Source organism: Enhydra lutris, unplaced genomic scaffold (assembly GCF_002288905.1).
Source record: "Enhydra lutris kenyoni isolate GAN:26980312 unplaced genomic scaffold, ASM228890v2 scaffoldscaffold17, whole genome shotgun sequence".
Classification (NCBI taxonomy): domain Eukaryota; kingdom Metazoa; phylum Chordata; class Mammalia; order Carnivora; family Mustelidae; genus Enhydra; species Enhydra lutris.
Genome location: NW_019154101.1, coordinates 36,924,435 through 36,944,813, shown reverse-complemented (window position 1 = coordinate 36,944,813; position 20,379 = coordinate 36,924,435). Strand labels below are relative to the sequence as shown.

The 20,379-nt window shown below is 44.8% G+C and overlaps 1 protein-coding gene across 6 annotated transcripts in view; it reads left to right on the top strand.

Moving 5' to 3' along the window:
• Positions 1-20,379, top strand: part of LOC111147591 (PLAG1 like zinc finger 1) — a 71,092-nt gene that overhangs the window by 36,551 nt on the left and 14,162 nt on the right. For 2 of the 6 annotated variants that reach the window (XM_022503716.1, XM_022503710.1), the window contains exons 3-5: positions 2,896-2,969; positions 7,103-7,134; positions 11,975-12,048. The gene's annotated coding sequence lies outside the window, so the exon portion shown is untranslated. Of the gene's footprint in view, positions 1-2,895; positions 2,970-7,102; positions 7,135-7,937; positions 8,039-11,951; positions 12,049-20,379 lie in introns of all 6 variants that reach the window. The other 4 variants (XM_022503713.1, XM_022503711.1, XM_022503715.1 and 1 more) reach the window with 4 other exon arrangements.

The window sequence follows — 20,379 nt, the reverse complement described above, 5'->3', positions numbered from 1 at the left end:
TATCATACGTTTATTTTTAAAAACTTATATTCTTGGGATGTCGTAACTGAAAGGCTATGCCAAGCGTAAATGAAACTGGCAAATAGACCAGTATAGCACTTGCCATTAACACAGTTCATAAATCTTAAAATTACTAACTTACTTTTGAGAACATAGTAAGGAAAAAGTCTTGAGTTTATCACAAGGAAACATCACCCCTCACTTGCTTGATTTCCCAGGAAGAATTTATAGCTTCTTCCTTTGGCCCCGAGCCCTTTGTGCACACCTCTATTATAGCACTTAACACACTGCCCTGTAGCTCTTTGTTTAGGTGTATTCTTTTAGCTGGAAGTAAAGCAGCTGTGGCGGATTCATTTTTATATCTCCAAGCCCAGCAAAGCTCCTGGCTCCGTGAATGCCAGCGGCATGAATGGGGATTGATAGCTCCCTGTACATTACTTTGAATTTAATTACTTATCCAGGCTTCAACTGCAAATACTACATTTTAGGAAAACCTGATTGATCTATTGTTACCTGATTGGTGCTATAGCTTTTAAAAATCCATTCTTAATGGAGAATTATTAAACATTTTTTTTGATTTGGCGAGTTTGTTGAGCAACCCATCAGCCTCTGAACAGGAGGCATAAAAAAGTGGATAGCATTGTCCTTTTAAAATCTAAGCTCTGTTTTCCAATATTCTTTCCTAAAATTAAATCTCAACACAGTGTTTAGATATTTCCAGCTAGACGAGAAAAGCTTTATATTTAGAGTTCTGTGGACTTTCACTGGGCCAGAATTAGTGATTGTGATGGAGAAAGCATACATTTTCGTGATTTATTTCTATGATGTAGTGTTAAATAATGCAAAACAAAACACCCTTTGACAATTTCTTTAGCCAGATTTACCACTTATCAAAAGAAGAGCTCCTTATCAAAAGAAGCAAACACCTTCACTCGTCAGTGAAAAGTATAAGGGAAATTTTGAATCTAAAGGACGAACTACTATGATTTCACAGGACCCTAGAACAAGCCCAGTTCTGGGCTATTTTCAAGTTAAAACCTATTTCTTTTTAAACCACATCTTTAAGTGGGAAATAGTTGTCAACATTCTTTGGGAAACAACTTCTTAAAATCATAATGGAAAATTTCAGTAAAGGGGGGTAAGGAAGCACAGAAGTACAGTAACTGGCTAATATTTCACCCTTCATGATATTTTTGTTTTTACCACCAAGATTATTTTTAAAGAAATCTGTTTGGTTGTCTGTTTTTGATTAAAGGTAAGGGTGGGGTTTAAAATACAGGTTTGCAAGTGTGTGAGCTTTGGTAGGAATCTTGTGTGGGGTGTTTGTGCGGGTCATACAAATGTGGTAGATTCAGCAGTTTGCTATTCTGCTGAGATTTCAGATTTCTTATGAAATAGGAAAATTACCATGGCCTTGATCATCGATAGACTCTCACCCCCATAAGTATTAACTTGTAGATAAGAAGGCAGTAAGCATAGCACTTAGGTTTTATGATTTGGCTGCTCTACTCTCCGTTTCTGGAAGTAATTTCATGTGACATCATACCAAAGTAGGGAGGGGTGAAGGGTGGAAGGAAGTGTAGGAAATCAAACTACACTTTTTCATCTTCGCAGCGAGGCATATCTTTGTCTAGATTGATAGAAGGAACTGCATACAGGCCAAGGAAGTAAGTTCGGTTAAAAAACTGGGTTCTTGCTATGCCTGTTGAATCAGTAACTCCATCTTCATGATCCTCTGTAAAAAAGCCTCGTCTCAGGACCTAAGACTGCTATAGTCCCCAAGAAGAATCATTTCAAATGGTCTGAGAGTCAGACCTTCACAACAGGCCTGGGAATCAGCATATACGAAGTGTTTGTATTTGCGTTGTGTGTTTATCTCCATCATCAAACTTCCTAGTAAAAAGATACCAGATACTTCCCTCTCAGATGGCTTCCCGTCCATCCAGACTGAGCAAAAAAAGCAGCCCTACTACAGGCTTATCTAGTCATTGCAAGGGAAACATCCTCCTTATTCATTAGATTGAATTACAGGAAAGACTGTTCTGAAATACAGATTTAAAATTACCTTCATTGGGTGTGCTTACTGTCAAAGAGTTCTGCCTCAGACCTCTTTTCTCACAGTAGCCTTGTCTTTGGTGGGGGGTGGGGAACAGGAGTGAAGCAAAAGAGTTTTGTTTGTTTTGGTTTTTTGGTTGTGTGTTTGGTTTTTGTTTCCCTGTGTGTGTTTGGGGCCTTTGAATGATCCTTTCTTGCTCCTTAGAAGCTCCCCCCAACCACACACTTCACCTTCAACCCTGCTCAGGAATTCGTTTCCCTTTCCCAAAGGATAGTGTTCGTGTTTGACACTTTTTAAAAGATTCTGATAGTCACCTGATTTCTCCCTGAGACTGTGAGGTATTTGCACTTGAACTGGGGTCTTTGGAAAATAATTGCAAATCCATGAGGACTCCTTGCTTCCCAGATACCCGAGCAAAGCCCTTTACTCAAATTAATTTATTCAATCCTCGAAAGACTCCTGGGCTGCAGGTACGATTATTGTCTTCATGTGACAGGCGGGAAGCCGAGGCCGAGGGAGACCAAACAAGTTGTGTGAGGTTTCTGAGTGGCTCCAGGGGCACCTGGGAATCTCGGCCTTCGGACATTGAGGCTCATGCCCTTCACCACATCATTGCCCGGCCCCCCTCAAAGGACGACTGCCGCCAGAACTTGAAGGCGGGTCTCTGGAATGTAGGGATATGGCGCTAGGGCATGTCGACGGGGAGAACTTTTTGATCTTGGCATTCCTCAACTCATATTCTGTATATCAGTATCTACTTACAGAGCAGGGATGTGGTTTTTCTCAGTGCCTTTTTTTTTTTTTTTTTAACCTTTTGATTCTTTCCCCCCTCGCTCTAGGGTTGCTTTCACGTCTGATGTGGCCTCTGTTTCACGTCACATCGAACAGTCCTCTGTACCTCAGACTGACAAAGGTAAGTATGTCTCTGCCGAGCCAGCAGACTTCTGCCCCGTCTGCTCCCCTGCGCTCAGGCGTGAGTCTGTATTCTTGTTCTTTCCTCTGGTTTGGCACACACCAAAGCCTTCCACCTTTCCCACAGTAGAGGGGGTTATGTTCCAGAAAATGCTTGCTCTCAGAGAATCTTCATTTGAGGAACTTCAGGCTTTGAAGGAAAAATAGAGTTGAGGGATAGGAAAGCCTGTTTTTCACTCTTTAGAAAAAATCAAGAGAATATGTGAAGAACGGTCATTGATATTTATTTTCATTTAAAAATAAGGGATATTATACAGCTGATTTTTATTTAGCATGACTTGTTTACTGGAAATTTATGAGCCCCCTCTCTTACATTTTAAAAAGATGTTTTAAAATGATCTTAAAAAACAGATAAATACTAAGGGAAAATTTGGGAGCGTTATCCTCCATTTAGAATCATAGTGAGTCTGCTAGATATGTTACAGTTCAGTTTCTAAATCATCCTCTTAAGACCATAATATGAGGTGATTCTCGGTTTGCATCTTTTCTGTCCAAATTTCCAAAAGTTATGAAATGGGGAAAAAGTGGGCCTCTAAATCCAGTGTTTATCTGAGAGGACTTATGGTTGGCAGGATACTCAATATTTATCAGAAATTTTTATTTATGATCATTTTCCACCATACATATGGAGATTATAATTTGTTTTAACCACCTATTTCAAAATAGCAACCTCTAATTCCAGCCTTAAATTTCGTATCCAACATGTTGATGTTTTTTCCCCTGTAACATGTATTAGTTCTCTGTTTAAGAAGCCCGTGCCTTCCTCACCTAACGCCACCCTCCCCCGGATTTGGACCTTCAGTGCTAACTGTTGCTTAACCTTAATTCTTGGCCTCTCGCCACACTTTTTTTTTTCTTTTTTACAAAATGTCCTTGACTGTAATATGCCATATATTTTTTTATTCCAGTGTCCTGTGTAAGTTTTCTTATATTACATCTTACACTTGAAATTTTTTTCCCCTAAGCCTTTCACTAGATAAGTCACTTCCCAACTTATTTTGCTCTGGGGGCTGACTTCTGGAAGGTTATTCACGGCTGCCCGAGGTGGAAAGCCAGAGTGAAGAGAATATTAGATATATGGGGGTGTGTGTTTAAATTCCTGTTCTCCAAATGATTCTAACTGAAACTAGTCCAACCAGCACATTCAAAGAGAAATATTTAGCAAAATCCCAAAGTGCCAGAATCACTTCTATACGTCCTTTAGGCCACTTTATGATACCTGGAAGACCATTTTGTGCCAGGCACCATCGTAATCGTTTTCTCTAGTTAAACATGATCTTGTTATGTACAGCACAGTGATACTATTACACCGGCTAAGAAGTTAGGAGTCTTTCAAATACATGTCCTACAAAACTTGGAAACATGCAAGAAATAATAGGAATGTCTTTCACAAGCACGTGTTAGGAAATGAAATCATGCCATGATGATCCAAATTGAAGGGCGATTATGGCAGTGAGCTGTGTCACGTGTACCGTACATCGTCTGAAACAGGTTATGGTGTGTTCTAGCTGTGAGCTTACCCAGCCTATAAAGGCGTTCTTGGTACTGATTACCAGGCTACGTCTGCTTTGCATGTCTGCTTTAGACCCTGCAGCCCCGTGCTTCTGTGTGTATGTATGTGATGTATAATCCTGTAACAGCTCTGCGAAGTCTATGGGTGCCACCGTAAGGGCCAGGTAGGGAGCCCATCCCAGGGGGCGTACCTGGCATGTAGCAGAGCCAGTATGCAAACCTGGAGCCATCTGACTCCAAAGTCAGTGGCCTTTCTCCTCTACCACACCATTTTTCTATATCGTATCTAGACCAGTACTATCATCTGGTTGATGTTCTTTTGAGCTAACTGTCGGAACTCAAGCTAGTGTTAAGTAGACCTTGCCACTGACGGCACTGGAGTGCAGTGGAATAAGGCAAAGGAAGACACATTCTTACACCACTCCTGAGTAAGAAAAGTTGTCACGTAAGAATTATTAAAATGTCTTTATTTTCTGACTCCCTGAACAAACAAAAGGCTAAAAATGAAGGCAGTTCAGAGATGAAGGGAGTTGGCGGTAGGAAGGGGGTCTTCATAGTATAGGATGGTATTGAATATTGTTAAAGTTAGTAAATAAAGCACATTTCTCTACCAGCGTGTTTAAAATAGCACGGGGAGCTATGCGTGTTTATACTCTAATGAAGTGTACTTTATTTGGGGAGTCATTTAATTGATCCATTATGTGGCCTTTACCAAGGTAATTTTTTCCTTTTTCTTTGAGCGCAGGAATTAAAAGTGATTCATAAAACAGATACACTCACAATCAACATGTAAATTAGAACCACATTAAGATGATCATTGTTTTATGTTGTTTCCCTAAAATGGTTCTCATTTGCCCTGTATCGTCAACTCTGTAAGAACGCTGTGAGAGTGTGGTGAGCTCTGGCTCAGGGAAGATTGAGAACTCCCTACAAACAGTTCATTTTATGAACAAACTTCAGGGCACAGTTATTGCATTTATTCTTTTTGTGCACTTTTTTTGGGTTGTTTTTTGTGTTTTTTTTCCCTCCAAAGTAATTATGATCATACTGATTCTAACATACGCTGGATCAATCCGGGAGCATAGCCCTTATGTCTGCTGTCTGAGGTCTCCTTCTGTAACATAAACCTGAGCACATTGTCTCCTGATGACAAACTTTTGGTGCTTCTGATGAGTCAGGACTCTTGGTTGCCACTGGCAGAAACTAATGGGAAGGTGGAGGAACCCCCAAGAACCAAGGAACAGGGGCATATTTGCATGTTAGAAGAATCCCTCTGACAGCAGCACTGTGATAAGAAGGAAAGGGAGCCACTCCAGAAAGAGACTGAGGAGTCCGACTGGACCTCAGGGTCCAGTCAGTAGAAACCCCTCTGCCCTGACCTCACAGATTCAAGCTCCTTACTCACCAGGCCAGTCTCAGGTTTAAGGGAAGCCACATGAAAATTGAAGTTTGGCCAATAAGATGGGTTTGTCCTCGTCCTCCAGCACACCTCTGCACACTTGTCCTAGAAAATTTTTAGGCACCACAGCCTGGAAAGTAGTCTCCTGCACGTGGTGCCCGTGTTGAGTGGCAGAGGCTGGGGACAGGCCTTGCGAATGTTCATCAGCTGCTTGCTTCTCTCTTCCCTTCTATACCTCACCTATCTGGCCTGAGAAGGGAAGCAAGTGTCCTTATGAGGCCAGAGTGGCCCCACACTGTGGCTGCTTTGCTTTCCCAAACCTTGGTCTGCTTGCCCAACACACCCTCGCCTCCGTGTTCACGGTCTGTGAGTTCTCTTCTCAGGTCCAGTTTCCTACAAAATACTCATCTTCCCAACAACCAAAGCAGGGAGAGGGCACTGCATTGGCCCACTCTGCCTCTGTGACAGGGCACCTGCTCCTCAGGGAAAGCCTCCTCTCCCAGTTACATCTTCCCACCGGATGTGCCCCATTGCTGGGCAGACTCAGTGCCTGGGTGGCAGGAGAACGGGGTTCCCTGGTTGCTGATTCTTGTCCATCTGAAGCTCTTCTGGCCAGGGCTCGCTGTTCTGAAAATTCTGAACTCTGCAGAATGGCTGGGAGAGCCGGGCTTGTCTGGAACCCTGTCCAGTTTTCCTCAGGGCTTTTGGAAGTCTCTTCAGAAGGCCTCCGGTATTTAGCCACAGGACTGAAATGGGGTTGGCTTTGAGGATGTGTGACTGGCCTCAAAGTATGAGCCCCTCTTCATTGTTTCATTTGGTGCCACAAGTACCTCCTGTTACTGCAACATCTTTGAATGAACAAATTTGTCACATGAAGGGCTCACATCCTCTCTCCTACCGTAGGACTCTCCTCTCCCCTGAGCTCGTCAGTTTGCTGCACGCTCCCATTTCCTTCACATGGAAATGAGCTGACCCTCTTGCTGTCCCAGCTCCCTGCCCTGGAGTCCCGGCCAGGCTTGGGAAGAGGGGTGTTCTGAGCCCAGCTGCACTGGCCTCTCTCTCTCCTCGTCCTGGTCGACATCCTTACTTTTTTTGGTTTTTAAGCAACTCACAGTCTAAGATAAAGGCCCTAAAGACAGCTTTCTCTGTTTCTCCCTTTCTAGGTGTTTGCATAGGAATCAGAGGAGTTAATCTTGTGAGTAAACTCTCCACATCTGTGCGGGTTTCCTTCCTTCCTCCTCTCTCTGCCCCGGGGCTGTGAGCACAGGACTGCCCCCAGGTCACCAGAGCCTCTGCATAGACGCACTCCTTTCTGCAACAGGGAGCCTCTGCATAGACGCACTCCTCTCTGCCTTTTCTGAAAAACAGTCTGGCACCAGTGGTAGCAGTTGCGGCTAGCCAGTAGCACAGATGCATATGGCGTAGGAGGCTAAGGTTCTTGGCACCTTCCAGAACCCCCCCCCTCCAAGTCTGAACCTCACCACACAACTTCAAGTATGCAGGAAGTCTTCCTTTTTTATTCCCTGTGACTGATTCAGAGTCCAGCCTCCATTCTGCTAACATACAGGGAAATTTCATTTCATCTCTCTCCCTTTCCCTCACGGGGTGTGTCCTTGAACCCAGAGATTTTCATGGCACCTGCCAGGTGAGGGTCTGGCTTGGCCCTTCTGTGTGTCCCAGCACTGGGCTCTGCAGCTCTCTGCCTAAGGACCGTGAGTGGAGGCTGAAAACCTCACCCTGGGTGTGGGTCTCCCGGAGCACGGCCCACACCCTGTCCTCCCCAAGGGCTCTGCCCTCTGTCCTGGGAGAGAGAGCTTTGCAAGGGCCGGAGAGGTGCTTTCTCTCCCCTTTGTGGGCACCCTCTCTTTCTTCCATCTCGGGGGTCGGACAGAATCTCCTCATGGGGTTTAGAGGTTAACAAGGATAGACTGTCTCTGCGGTCATCTGGGCTCAAACATAAGGAATGACAAAGCCTGCCTCCTGTTTTAAATGAGCTAGGAAGAGAAGCTGTTGGGAGGACAAATGAAGCAGAATTCCAGAGTCGTCCTGCTTTGCTGATGTGGAGGCTGTGAAGAAGGCAAAACAAGGCCCAAACAGTGGTAACTACGGAAGTTATGGAAAGAGGGGGCCCGTACGCTCGCAGAATCCGTATAGCTGAGTCAGTGAGAAAAATCTAGTGTGACTCCAGAGTTTCTGACTTGGGAGAGTCTGGGGAGTGACACAGTGGAGAGATTGCCCTGTTAGTAACATGGCCGCTCCCACCACGGGCTCTGGATGCCAACTCCACTGCCTGCTGGTCACGTGCCCATGGGCAGAGTACTTCTAAGCCTCAGTTTCTCCATCAGTAAAATGGGGCTAATAGCACCTACTCATACAGTTGTTAAGGGTGTGTTAAATGGTTAAAATAGCCACAGCCTGTGAGCATCCAGGATATATTAGCAACTGGCACCTAGTGGAGCCAGTAGCTAAAACTGGTATTGCTGGAGGGGCCCTTGCTTTAGAAGAGGTGACCTTCAGGGCTGTGAGATATCCAAGCAGAGATTCATCTGGAATTGGCAAGAAAGTTCAGGATTGAAGATGGAGATTGGGGGAGCCTCTGATTTCAGGGAGGAGTTGAAAGCCTGAGTCATGAGTGGGGTCCCCAGCGATCGTGTGTGAGGGTAGACGGCCCTCGGTCAGACCCGCTCATGTATTCAGGTTTTGAGGGACCCTTTGCAGCTCACTCCTCCGTGACATCTTTAAACTGACTTTGTTGTTTTGAGATAAATGTGAATATCCCATTTAAGGTCTCTACTTCAGGGGAATAATATCATTGTTTACTCAGCAAAGTGAGAGTGGGTTGTCTGTTATCTCCTGTATCTAGTGGGCTCCTTTCCGTCTGGAATTACAGTCTTCAGAAAATAGAATAAAATTAAAAAACTCATTTGAAAAGCTTTTCAAACACAAACCTTACCCATCTTCAAGCTAGAGGAGGAAGAAATCCCAGCGTGTGGGGCTTGCCCAACTCTTTTCCACTCAGATCATTAGAAATAAAAAAGTGAGTTTGAAGAATTGACTTAAGAAAACTCAGGAGTAGCCAGAAGTGAATGAGTTGAAGCTGGAGGGAAATTCCTTTGTTTAATTTGGGTTTCAGTGCATGCCCAGCAGGCAGCTGAACCAGTACCTTCACAGAGAAAAGGACATATTCTTAAATGTGGCTCTCAGAAGCAGTTGCCTCGAAAGACGGACTGTGCCCGAAAAGATGCATTCTAGAAACCATATGCTCTAGATTTAGGAGACTTCGCTGCTTGTCATCAGTGAGTGAGCAGACACAAACAGATCATCCCCGCAAATTTTCCCTCTTAAACAATTAACTCTAATCTGTTCACTGTGTGCCAATCCTCATTCCTAGAAAAATGTGACTTTTCTTGCTACTCTGGAGCTCAGAAATACATGTATTTAGGAGTGTTTAATGTTATAGGGTCATTTTTCCCATATACATATCCATATGTGTATATGGATATATACATATATGGACACATATGGATATGTATATGGGAAAAATGACCCTATAACACCCATATATGTATATAGCAAAGATTATACACACACACACACATACACATATATATGTACATATTTGTATATGTTTACATTTGAAAGATTAAAACCTTTTCTTCTGATTTTGAAATCTGAATTCTGACCTGAAATGCAGTGTGCAAAGAGCGTCCTGTCAAACTTAGATGTGTTCTTTTCCCCCTCTCTTCTCTGCTTGGCTACACTGTTGCACAGTGCACGCGGTTTTCCCCAGGGCCACGCACGCTTGCAGGTTCTCTGTTGCATTGTTAACTCTGTGAGCGTTACTGGTCTGAGATGGCAGGTGGGAGAGGCGGAGGAACTTGGCCTCCTCCCTGCCAGAGTTCTCCTCTTTCACTGGTGCTGCTTACATTGAACAGCTTAAGAATAAGCTCCTGTGTAAGCCCTTGGAGGCCAAGGAGTATTGTTGGGTTCAGAAAGGAATTGCTTTCTTTTCGTGATAATTTGAATATTTTGACAATGAAGCTAAGCCACTCCACTGCCTGGTTTGCGTACGTCATGTCATGCGCACCCTTTCTCGTGAAGCAGGAGAGAGCTCCCGCCTCTCTGAATTCATAAATTGGTATTGTCCGTTGGTGAGATGCGTAGGAGCAAAGAAAGAATCATCCAGAAGGATTTTACTCTCTTGGTTCAATGTTTTTTAAAGTGCTTTAAAACAACAACAACAACTAATACAGGCCTTTGGAGGCTACCCAATTTAAAGCACCATGATAGATGTTGGGTATTTGGAGAAGAGGGCTGGGCCATCAGACGATTTGTGAAGTGTTTATACACGCAAAACAAACTCTGGTTGCTTCAGAGATCCTACTTACCTCCAGTTTTAACCCTCCAGGATTTCTCCTGAATTGCGATGGGTTATTTTAAAAATTTAGTTGTCTAAAATGATCTTAATTTTTCCATTTTTTAATTTTATTTATTTATTTGACAGACAGAGATCACAAGTAGGCAGAGAGGCAGGCAGAGAGAGAGGAGGAAGCAGGCTCCCCGCTGAGCACAGAGCCCGACGCAGGGCTCTATCCCAGGACCCTGGGATCATGACCTGAGCCAAAGGCAAGGCTTTAAGCCACTGAGCCACCCAGGAGCCCCTAATTTTCCATTTTTAACTTAAAACTTAAAAGGATATTCTTCTACAAAATAAATGGGCAGAGCCTTTTTTTGACCAAACTAAGAGAAGGAAACAGGCAACCAAGTGAGTAAATCACCTAGGATTGGCTTTGTTTCATAGTAGATTTATCTTTGTGCTGGTTAAGAAAATCCTAACAATCTGGGATGCCTGGGTGGCTCAGTTGGTTAAGCAGCTGCCTTCGGCTCAGGTCATGATCCCAGCGTCCTGGGATCAAGTCCCACATCGGGCTCCTTTCTCTGCAGGGAGCCTGCTTCTCCCTCTGCCACTCTGTCTGCCTGTGCTCTCTCTCTCTCTCTCTGACAAATAAATAAAATCTTAAAAAAAAAAAAAAAATCCTAACAATCTTTCCCCTCTGAGGACTGATAGGTTGGCATAGTTCTAAATTGGAAGAAGCCAAGTTTTATAACGAGCTGGTGAGCAGAGATACTGGTTTCTGTGTGCTCACCAGGGATCAGTGGTGCAAAGCCAGATGCGGGCTGGGCTCTGGAAGGCTTGGTGAAAACCTCGACTCCCAGGGCCAGAGTGATATGCGTCCAGGCTGTGCTGTTTGCACTGTGGCCTTGGAGCCTGTATTCTTTAAAAGATTTCTCTGGCAATTCTAGTGCAGAGCCAGCTTCGGTGACCACTGGACTGTGGGTTCAGTTTAGAGGCCTCAGCCTTTTCCCCCTGCACATCTGGGGAATCTCTATGTTTCTTTGAAGCTCTTGTTGAAAATGAATGCCTACTGGTTCTTGCTGCCTTTTTTCAATTGAGAATTTGTTTCAGGTTCTGTCATTGCATAGATTTGCATACTGTTTATGGTATTCTAATATTGTTCATTTAAAAAAAATCATTTCCTCTCTGTGCTATTTTGAATATTTTCTATAAACAATTTCATGGTTTTTGGCCCTCCTCCCCAACTTGGCAGAAAGCAGGGGAAAGCTTCAGGGTTTTTCTAATCTAGTTGCAAGTAGGAAAGGAGATGTAATAGAAATTCTTAAAGATCTTCCTGGGCAAGATGACGTTGGATTGAAAATCCTTTAAGTTACTGCATTATGAACTTTATCATACCTTTTAAATATATCAGATCTAAATGTTTAAGACTTTTGCCATCTGGTAGATCAGAGACATTTAAAAATTAATGGTGGTGTGGCTATTGAGGTATCCTACTACAGGATCGTAAAGTTTAAAACTGATCTGTCGTCCATGAAAATGCCTGGAAGGGTGGTCAGAAATCTCTAGACATGATCGGGTGTGTGTATGTGTTCCCGAAGGGAAGCTCAGGCTGCAGCCTGGTGGGGGGAACGCTGCCCCAGCTTCATTCACTGAAGGCGTGCAAGATCTCTTCCTACAGGTTTGACTCCTCAGACAAGCTCCTGAGAGGACTCCACGACCACCCGGAAGCTGGTGTTTCCTGTCACCCAGCAGGTATGTAAACGGTGGTAGCGTCTTCAGATTATTGCCGTCCGGGCGCACGTATGACCAGTCACTTGGAAGCACAAGGGACAGTCGGGTTGTGCAGAAGGTTCCAGGGCCTTCCCAGAGGTTCTAGTAGAGAAGAAATACACTTCCCCCTCATACTGCCAACTATCTTTGAACAGCATTCTTCTAACTTTTCTTTTTTCAAAACTTGAGTATGCTCTTCAACCCAGGGTATCAGAGGTTCCCACTGGCAACCTTTCTGTTGTCTGCTGGCCATCACACACAGCCAGAGGTGACAGGTCGCTCTGTGGACTTTTCTGCAGGCTCCCTGTCAGTTCAAATGTTTTCAAGCTGCCCTGGCCCACCTGGTGTGCCTGAGCTGCATAGAGGGTGTCTTCCTCTCTTTGGCACGTGTTGGCTGCCCAGCCTGAGGAAGACGCTGGTCAGGGGCCGGTCGTACCAGGGAATCCAGCCACGGAATCTGAGGCTGTCTTTGGAAATACTGTAGTCAGAGCTGAAGCCTGGGGCTCGTGCAGACAGTGTACCTAGGAAGGATGGCAGGGTATGGGTGGGAAGAGCACACAGGTCAGATCACCCGGGTTTGGCCTCTGGTCATCGTCGTCATCACCAGTGACGCTGACACTCGCGGCACCCTCACTGTGTGCCACCACGCTTTGCAGAGAACAGCACTTGCAGCGTCTTCTCTGTCAGTTCTGATGGGCAGGGAGCATCTGTCTCTATACCTCAGTCTTCTCATCTGTCCGATGGGGATGAAGATGCCTCTCTGACAGGGCCTCAGAGGGCTTAATGAGACTGTCATTGTGCTAAATAGCCTTTGAATGCCCTTTGAAGTACAGTCGGACTAAAAAACATTTTGATGTTTTGGCCAAGACATTGAAATTCATCCCAACATGGCCAGTCTCTCTAGTAGGAATGGAGAAAGGCAGAGCAGCTCCTGTGAAGCAGGGGAGGGGGAGTCTTGCCCTTGTGTCTTCTGTTTCCTGTGTGATGGACGTTGGAAGGCTAAGCGTGATAACTGGGAAGAGCCTGGACTGTGTCAGCTCTGTGTGGCTGGTGAGTCCGTGGGCTGGGAGCAGGTAGGGGGGGCTGCCACACCAGGTAGCGTCGGTCTCGGGAGCTGAACCGGACAAGCCCAGGCAGTACGGCCAGTCCGGTGGCTAGGCTAGCCCGAAAGGAGGAGCTACTTGGGACATCGCTATAGGCTACTGGGAAGGAGCAGCAGGCATGTGGCGGGGGAAATGGGGCTCATTGTAAGCAAGGTGCCTGGCCTCCAGGGCGCTGGGAGCACAGACCCCGCACAGTGAGGCCCCCGGGCTGGGCTGCGGGGCGGACCACACATGTGGCTCGCCAGCACAGCTACTTAGAGAGCTCACATTCCTCCCCATTGAGCGGGGTATGATTGTAATGGTTTGTTAAACAAACAAAGGACCTAAAGCTGTGAATGGGGGGAGAGAAAAGACTGAAGGTGAAAAGGAGATGCGGCCCTGCTTGCCAGTGTTCCTCTCTTCTGAAGCTTTCGCCTCCATTTCCCCTGGCATTCCTTTCTGCCTTTCAGCGAAGCCAGTGCAGGAACTGGGACAAGTTGCCTTGTCTTTCCAGTGCATTTGCTTTTTAAAATGGAAACTGATGAAATGTGTAACATCTTAAAAAGAAAAAAAATTTACAACTAGAGTCACTTTGAAAGACCAGTGACACGTATTTTTATATTTCAACTGAAGTATTCCTGGCTGAACCATTTGCTCTGCATCATTTGGATCTATGGGACGTGGCATGGAAAGGCAAGGAGAATATTCTTGCTCTGACACCGTGTGGTCATTTGTCTGATAAATAGGGCATGTGCCCTCCGAGATGGGCAGCCGTGCTTCCGGAAGAAGGGCAGTGAACGCCGGCACAGGCACAGCCATTTTACCTTTTCCTGTTAAGTATGTACACAATTCATAGGACAGTGACTTCTGGGTGCTTGTTTGTTGAAAAAGCTTAGGGAAAGAAAGAGTCGAAGCTGTCCTTTACCAATTGCCAGTTATATTCGTGGCCATTTGGGTAATCAGATTTTGGATCTCAGGCTCATTGCGTGTAAAAAACAATCATGGAGAATTTTAGAGCAGCTCCTTTCAATCTGCGGTTCCCTCTGGGTCCAGGAGTGGTCCCTGGGGGAGAGGGTAAGTGCGTGCTGTGCATGCTTATGACTTTTGTCCTGTGTGAAAGAATCTGTTGATGGAAGCATCCTGGCTGTCACTGGCCCCCGCACACTCTGGGACAGCCCTGCCTCCTCTCCAGGCCCATCTCCTGCTCCTCCCCTTAGCCTCACAGCTGCCTTCAAGCAGCCTTTGCCCATGGGACACCACAGGCTGCCCTGTGCTGCTCTGTCCCTCCCTCTGCCTGAAGTCCCCCTCACCCACCTGCTACGTGCCGCACCTCGGTGGCCGGTGTCCGATTTTTAGAAAGGAAGAACAGAAGTCCTCTCTCATTCTGCCACTCAGAGATACTTTGCTGACATAGTGTTATCTGTTTGCAGGCCTTTTTCTATTTATTTAGAGACACTGTTGTTTCAGAACCAAACAGTCCATCAGGGTCTTCAGCATCTTTTCCAAACCTCTTGTAGCTTTTATGTTTCCCTCAAGAGATTTTTAACTCATGAATCTGGCTTCCCATCATTAGGGTGACTGGTATGCTTTTCTTCTTCTTTTTTTCTCAGTATGAACCTTTACCCTCACACACTTCCTGGGAAGGAAGCAGGCTTTTCTTTTCCCTAGAATGGTAACTGTATTAGGACAATAGGCCCTGCCACTAATTAGGTAAGTTTTGATTCCTCCGTGCCCTACTCTTAGAGACCCGGGAACAGAGATCACGGGCTGTGAGCTATGGAAGCATAGCCTAGAAGGGCTTAAAGGCCAGCCATAGAGGGTTTGTTGGGAGGGAGGAGGGGGATCTAGTTTCAGCTGTCACAAAAGGATAGCCTCCATCACTGACTTTATGACTGGAAAATCTTCTCCTCGTACCAGAGGCTCTCATGTGGGTTTCAGGACTGCTGTCCACCCCTCTCACCCACCATGATACCACCATGATATGGAGGCCATGAATGGTCTCCATGAGACCAGGTCTGCTCCGTCTCAGCTTGACAACCAGCCCTGGAATTCACCCTTGCCTCTCTGGATGCACATGCCTGTTTTGCTTGTTTGTGGACATTTGATATTTCTTCCAGAATGTCCTTAAAATGATCACGTACATGGTGTGGAGAGGAAGGGAGCAGAAGTTTTCAGCATCGTGCAGAGGGACCCGTTCTAGGGCAGTGTTTTGGCCCTAGCTGGGGAGGCCTGAGCTGGGCAAGCCTCCTGCTTCCACTCTGTTTGGGGGGGATGGGGGGCTGCTTACACACCTGCTTCAGGGAGGAGCCGCTGCCGGGATGGAGCCTGGCTCCCCGCCTCAGGCAGCAGTCCTTTCCCCTGGGTAGTGTGGCTTCTCTTGGTCTTCTGTGGCTTTCTGAGGCTCATGTTCCTGGGTTTCTGCCTTTTCTGCTAATTCTTAGGGCTTCCTCTGGTTTCAGTTGAGACAGGAGTCCAGGGCGTGCTCTCCTTATTTCTACCTGTTCTCCTCTTACCTTCCCCACCCCATTCCATGTAGACTCAGAATGGTTTGCCTGAACTATTAAATAGGTCAGGTAGATCTTCAGTCTGCTAAACACACTGTAACAAAGGAAGGTTCCCACCTGTAGAAAAGCCTACTTTCTCCTACTAGACTGGGCAACCGAACAGGGGTTTTGAGCTGTTGGGGTCCTGTTTTATACAGTAACCATCTAGAAATTATTTTGAAACCTCACATTTTTTAATGCAGATTCTCATTTTGCTTATTTTTGTTGCCATAGACTTGTCACTACACTCTCTTACCCAAGAAAAGTGGAGGAATTTAGCAGCAGAAAGCTTCTTCTGCTTTTGGAACCTCTAAGAATTACTTGTCCCCACAAGCCTGCTTCCACCCTGTTCCACAATGCAGAATAGATGTCCTGAGGGAAAATCGATGTAGCTACAGCCTGCCATAAAGAAAACAAATTCCTCCTCACCCCCAGGACAACCACTTTACCAAACGATGCTGGAAAGGACAAACATTGGTGATCAAAATTGAGCATGTGGGCTTAATGCGGGATCTGAGGCCACCCAGGTAGAGCTCCAAGTAATGTACAGAGTCACTTACAGAAGCCAGATTCAGAACGGCATCCATGTCCCTGTAGCCAAAGGGTGTCATTCTTTGTGTTTGGTCTAGAAAAGAGCCTCAGCTTCTCCTTTATAGCGTAGGTGTCCTCACTGGCCTCCGTGCCCATTAGGCACCATTACATTGAAGAGGTCTGGAACCAGAGCTCGCCTGGGCAGAGCGCACAGACTGAAATCCAAGCAACGCAGAGAACATTAGCGCAGCCCTGCACAAGGATCATAGGCCTAAAATGGAGCTCCTTGAGCACATGTTCGGCTGGACTTCTCTTCCAGGACTCCTCCTTCCTTTCCTCCTCTGCCACCACAGATACCTCTTTCCTGTGACCTAACCTAAGTCCTCATCTAACTAGACTGTTTACGAAGTGTCTTTTCAGCCTGCCTGCTTTTCTTTCCAGGTCGCTGTTACCCCTTCAGAGACGCGGCAGATGGTCTCACTGCCTCTGGTCTCACCACTCTCTAATAAATCGTCTTCCACATTTCTGCTATAGTTATGGTCACTAAGTCTGACCTGATGACAAGTCCAGTGCTTATCATGGATTTGTGTTGCCCAGCGCCTTGGTATCAGTCCTGGGTTGTCCTTGCTTCTTCTGGTTTGGCTCCTCTCTGTTTTCTTCATAGATTCCTATGCTTATGCCCTTCCCAGTGTTTCTTCCCGTTCCTGTGGAGACAGTGTTTTGTTGGCCTTCTCTACTTCCTTCTACCTCTTCTCCTTCCACCTCCTTCACTCCACACTAACTCATAAACTCATACTGGCTAGCCTTGACTAAGTAGGTCAGTCAACTACTAAAGGATTACAACAAAACCCACCTTACCCTAGTGGAATGAAGCAGTATTATATCCCTGAACCTTCATGATTTGGCCTTTGCCTTCTTTTCTGGCCTCTTTGTCCACAGTGCCCCATATCTGCAGCATAATCCAGTCATACTGAACTACTTATTTTCAAGTATCCTATGCTGATTCATTCCCTCAGCCTGAAATAGACCACCTCCCCACTTAAGCACCTGGTAAACTTGCAGGCTTAGCTTTAACGTTGGCCTCTCCACGAACCGACTCAGTCTCTCAAGCAAGCTCTCAAGCAAGAGATGACCACGCCTTAGACAGCTGTATCCTTTATCCACCTTGCATTCTGATAATTCCTTTCACTTTTTATCAGGCATAAATCTTTGTAGAGTGATTTAGTTATATCGTATCTTTTAATCCCTAAGGAAGAGCATCTTTGAATGTCTGTCCATGATTCCAGTCTTGTATATCGTCTCTTTTACTTTCATGAGGCATTACTTGGTCTTGCCTGACTTTCTAATATTTTGGCAATGGGGTTGGCTTAAAAACTGAATTTCATCCCAGTGTGTTTTTGTGGGAGGGTGGACGGGTGTTAAAAAATTAAACAGGACATGTCAGATGTGGTATGTGACAAAAGGAAAAAAAAAAGCAATCCCATGGAGTAGAAAATTATAGGGAAATTGTTTTAATGATGGACCAAGAAATCTCACTTGAATAAAATTGTGCATATTTTCACCTGTGTATTAGTTATCTGACTTTCCCTTTCTGTGAAACTCCTTTTTAATTTTTATTCTTGCCTGAAGTTCTAAAGTTTTATTTTAAACATTAAGACTAAATCTGTCTAGAATTTTTATATGTGGTGCATGATGGGACTCCAGCTCCCTTATTTTCCACATGGATAACCGATTATTAAGTGGTCTATTCCCTCCCCAGTGATTGCTGTCCAAGCCCTGTCATATATTGTTTCCATACAAGGGTGGGTCTGTTTCTTGGCTATTCATTCTACTCCATTGGTCCACTTGTCTAATCCTGTGCCTCAGTATGTCATACCGCCTTAATTACGATGAGCTTTAAAAACAAAAACAATAACAACAAAACAACCTTATCCACTATCTCTTAAGTTTTTCTTCTTTGGGAGATACCATGGTCTGTTGGTATAATGAGGAGTATGATCCAGTAGGACTAGGAAGTTCTTGGCCATTCTTGGACTTTTCCTTTTCCATATAAAATTTGGAAAGATCAGGGTTCTAACAAAGAACCCTGTTGAATTTTTATTAGCAATTCATTGAATTAATATGTAAATATGGAAAGAACTGACAGTGTTACAGTAATTCTATCTGTATTTCCGTATTCATGATCTTGGTATATTTTTCCATTTACTAAGGTCTCCTATAATGTCTTTCAGGATAGTTTTGAAATTGCTCCATAAATATATGGTACCTTTGTGGTTAGATTTGTTCCTAGATATCTTTGTTTTATGGCAAATGTATATGGTATTTTAAGTTCTATTTCTGTTTGCTGGCATTTAGAAATACAGTTGATTTTGTATTTTGATTTTTGTAACTAAATATCTTGCCAAGCTGTTAGCCTGTGTGTGGATTCTTTGGAGTTTTCTGTGTAGACAGTTATTATAAATAATGAAAGATCTCTTGCATTCCAGTTTTATATCTTTCATCTCTTTATAACTTTATTGTAGGTCCATTCTAGTACAAAATGTTTAACAAGGTATAGTGTTTAATAGGTAACTTTATCATATAACGAAGATAGCTGTTTGAGTAATTTAAAAATTGATCTCTTTTATATTATTTTGTCTAAATGTGCATTTTTGAACATTGAACCTATGAATGAATTTGTGGTTAGTCTCTGGGTTATATTAGCTGGTTTATAAAAGGTTCTTCGTGGTATTAATCACTAGTGAGCATTAAGAGGAGCAAATACGTAAAAATAGCAGATACCCTCAAAAGAAGCCACATTGGCAAACATAAAGGTGCCTAAGAATCATCAGATGAGTTTCTGCAAATTCTTAGACGCTCCCCCAGCAAATTTCACTCAAATCCCTTGCCCTGCCCCTGGGTCTTGTCCTTGTTATTGCCTTTTCTGTTGTTTTCTTAAAAATATCTCTGTGTGTGTGTTTAATAGTCCTTTTAGGGATCTCTCTCTCTCCCTCGCTCTCTCTCTCATATTTATAGTTGTTTTTGAAGTTCTCTTTTCTCCATAGATGCTTTCTTTTGACTTCTGGTGATCCTCAGCTGTCTGCTGACTTATGAGTGGAGCCATTAAAAAGCTGATGGAAGCTTTGTATACTTAAATAGGGCTTGGTTGTGGGTTAACGCAGGTACACCTGGGGACTGCCATTTGTCCTTGTAATTAGCTCTTTTCTCTTGGGCTGGTCAGCTTTCCCAGAGAAGTTTCCTGGGGGGGATGGGCCTGTTGCCTGGGTTCTGATAGCCAGAGAGGGTCGGTATACAACCTTCCACGGAAGTCCCTCTGTTTCAGCAGGGTGCGCTGCCCTCAGACGCTCCACTAGGAGGGGGTCAGAGGGCTGAATGCTTCACCAGCAGACCTTTCGACTTTCTCGGTTCTTATACCCACTCTCCCCTCCCCTCCAGTTACCTAGTGCCCACATTTCTGAGTCTCTTGATGGGTTCCAGAGGGTAAATCAGGTCGCCCCGTAGCTTTTCATTACTGGCTTAAATTTGAACTTTCTGAGGTCTGAGAAGCCAGTTACTGCTTGTTTCCCTGCTTTCCAGCTCCCAACATTTTATTGCCATTTTCTCCTCTTTGGGTGTGTTTTAGAAAAATCTCATTAGTACTGTTTTAGTAGCATTTCGGAAGAGACTGGAGCCACACACTTTTATTCAATTTGCCATCTTTAACTAGATTGTACAACTATCTGTAAATAGAAGGTTCACACCCTGTCCTCATTGACATTTTCTGTCTAGTGCCTAGATTTGATGTTCTAAAGCTGTGGTGTAATCAACCAGAGAGCTTTCTCATTACTTTGGTCTCTGAATATTAGATACATAAGTCACTTTGGCTTTCTTGTTTATTTCAGGCCTTGTTTCCAAGAAAATAAGAGCTGAGTCACTGAGTTAACAAAGTTAAGTCTCTCAAGGTAACAGTTTAAAAGTCAGCGGGCAGCAAACCTGATTTGAACAGGTGGTGGGTGGCGCCCCCCCCCAAGGGCCGAATGCAGGGACAATCAGTGCTTCCCACCACGGAGAACCAGGGTCTCAGACCTCTTAAGGTGGAGCTGTCTAAAAGGCTGTTGAGGGTGCCTGGGTGGCTCAGTTGGTTAAGCGACTGCCTTCAGCTCAGGTCATGATCCTGG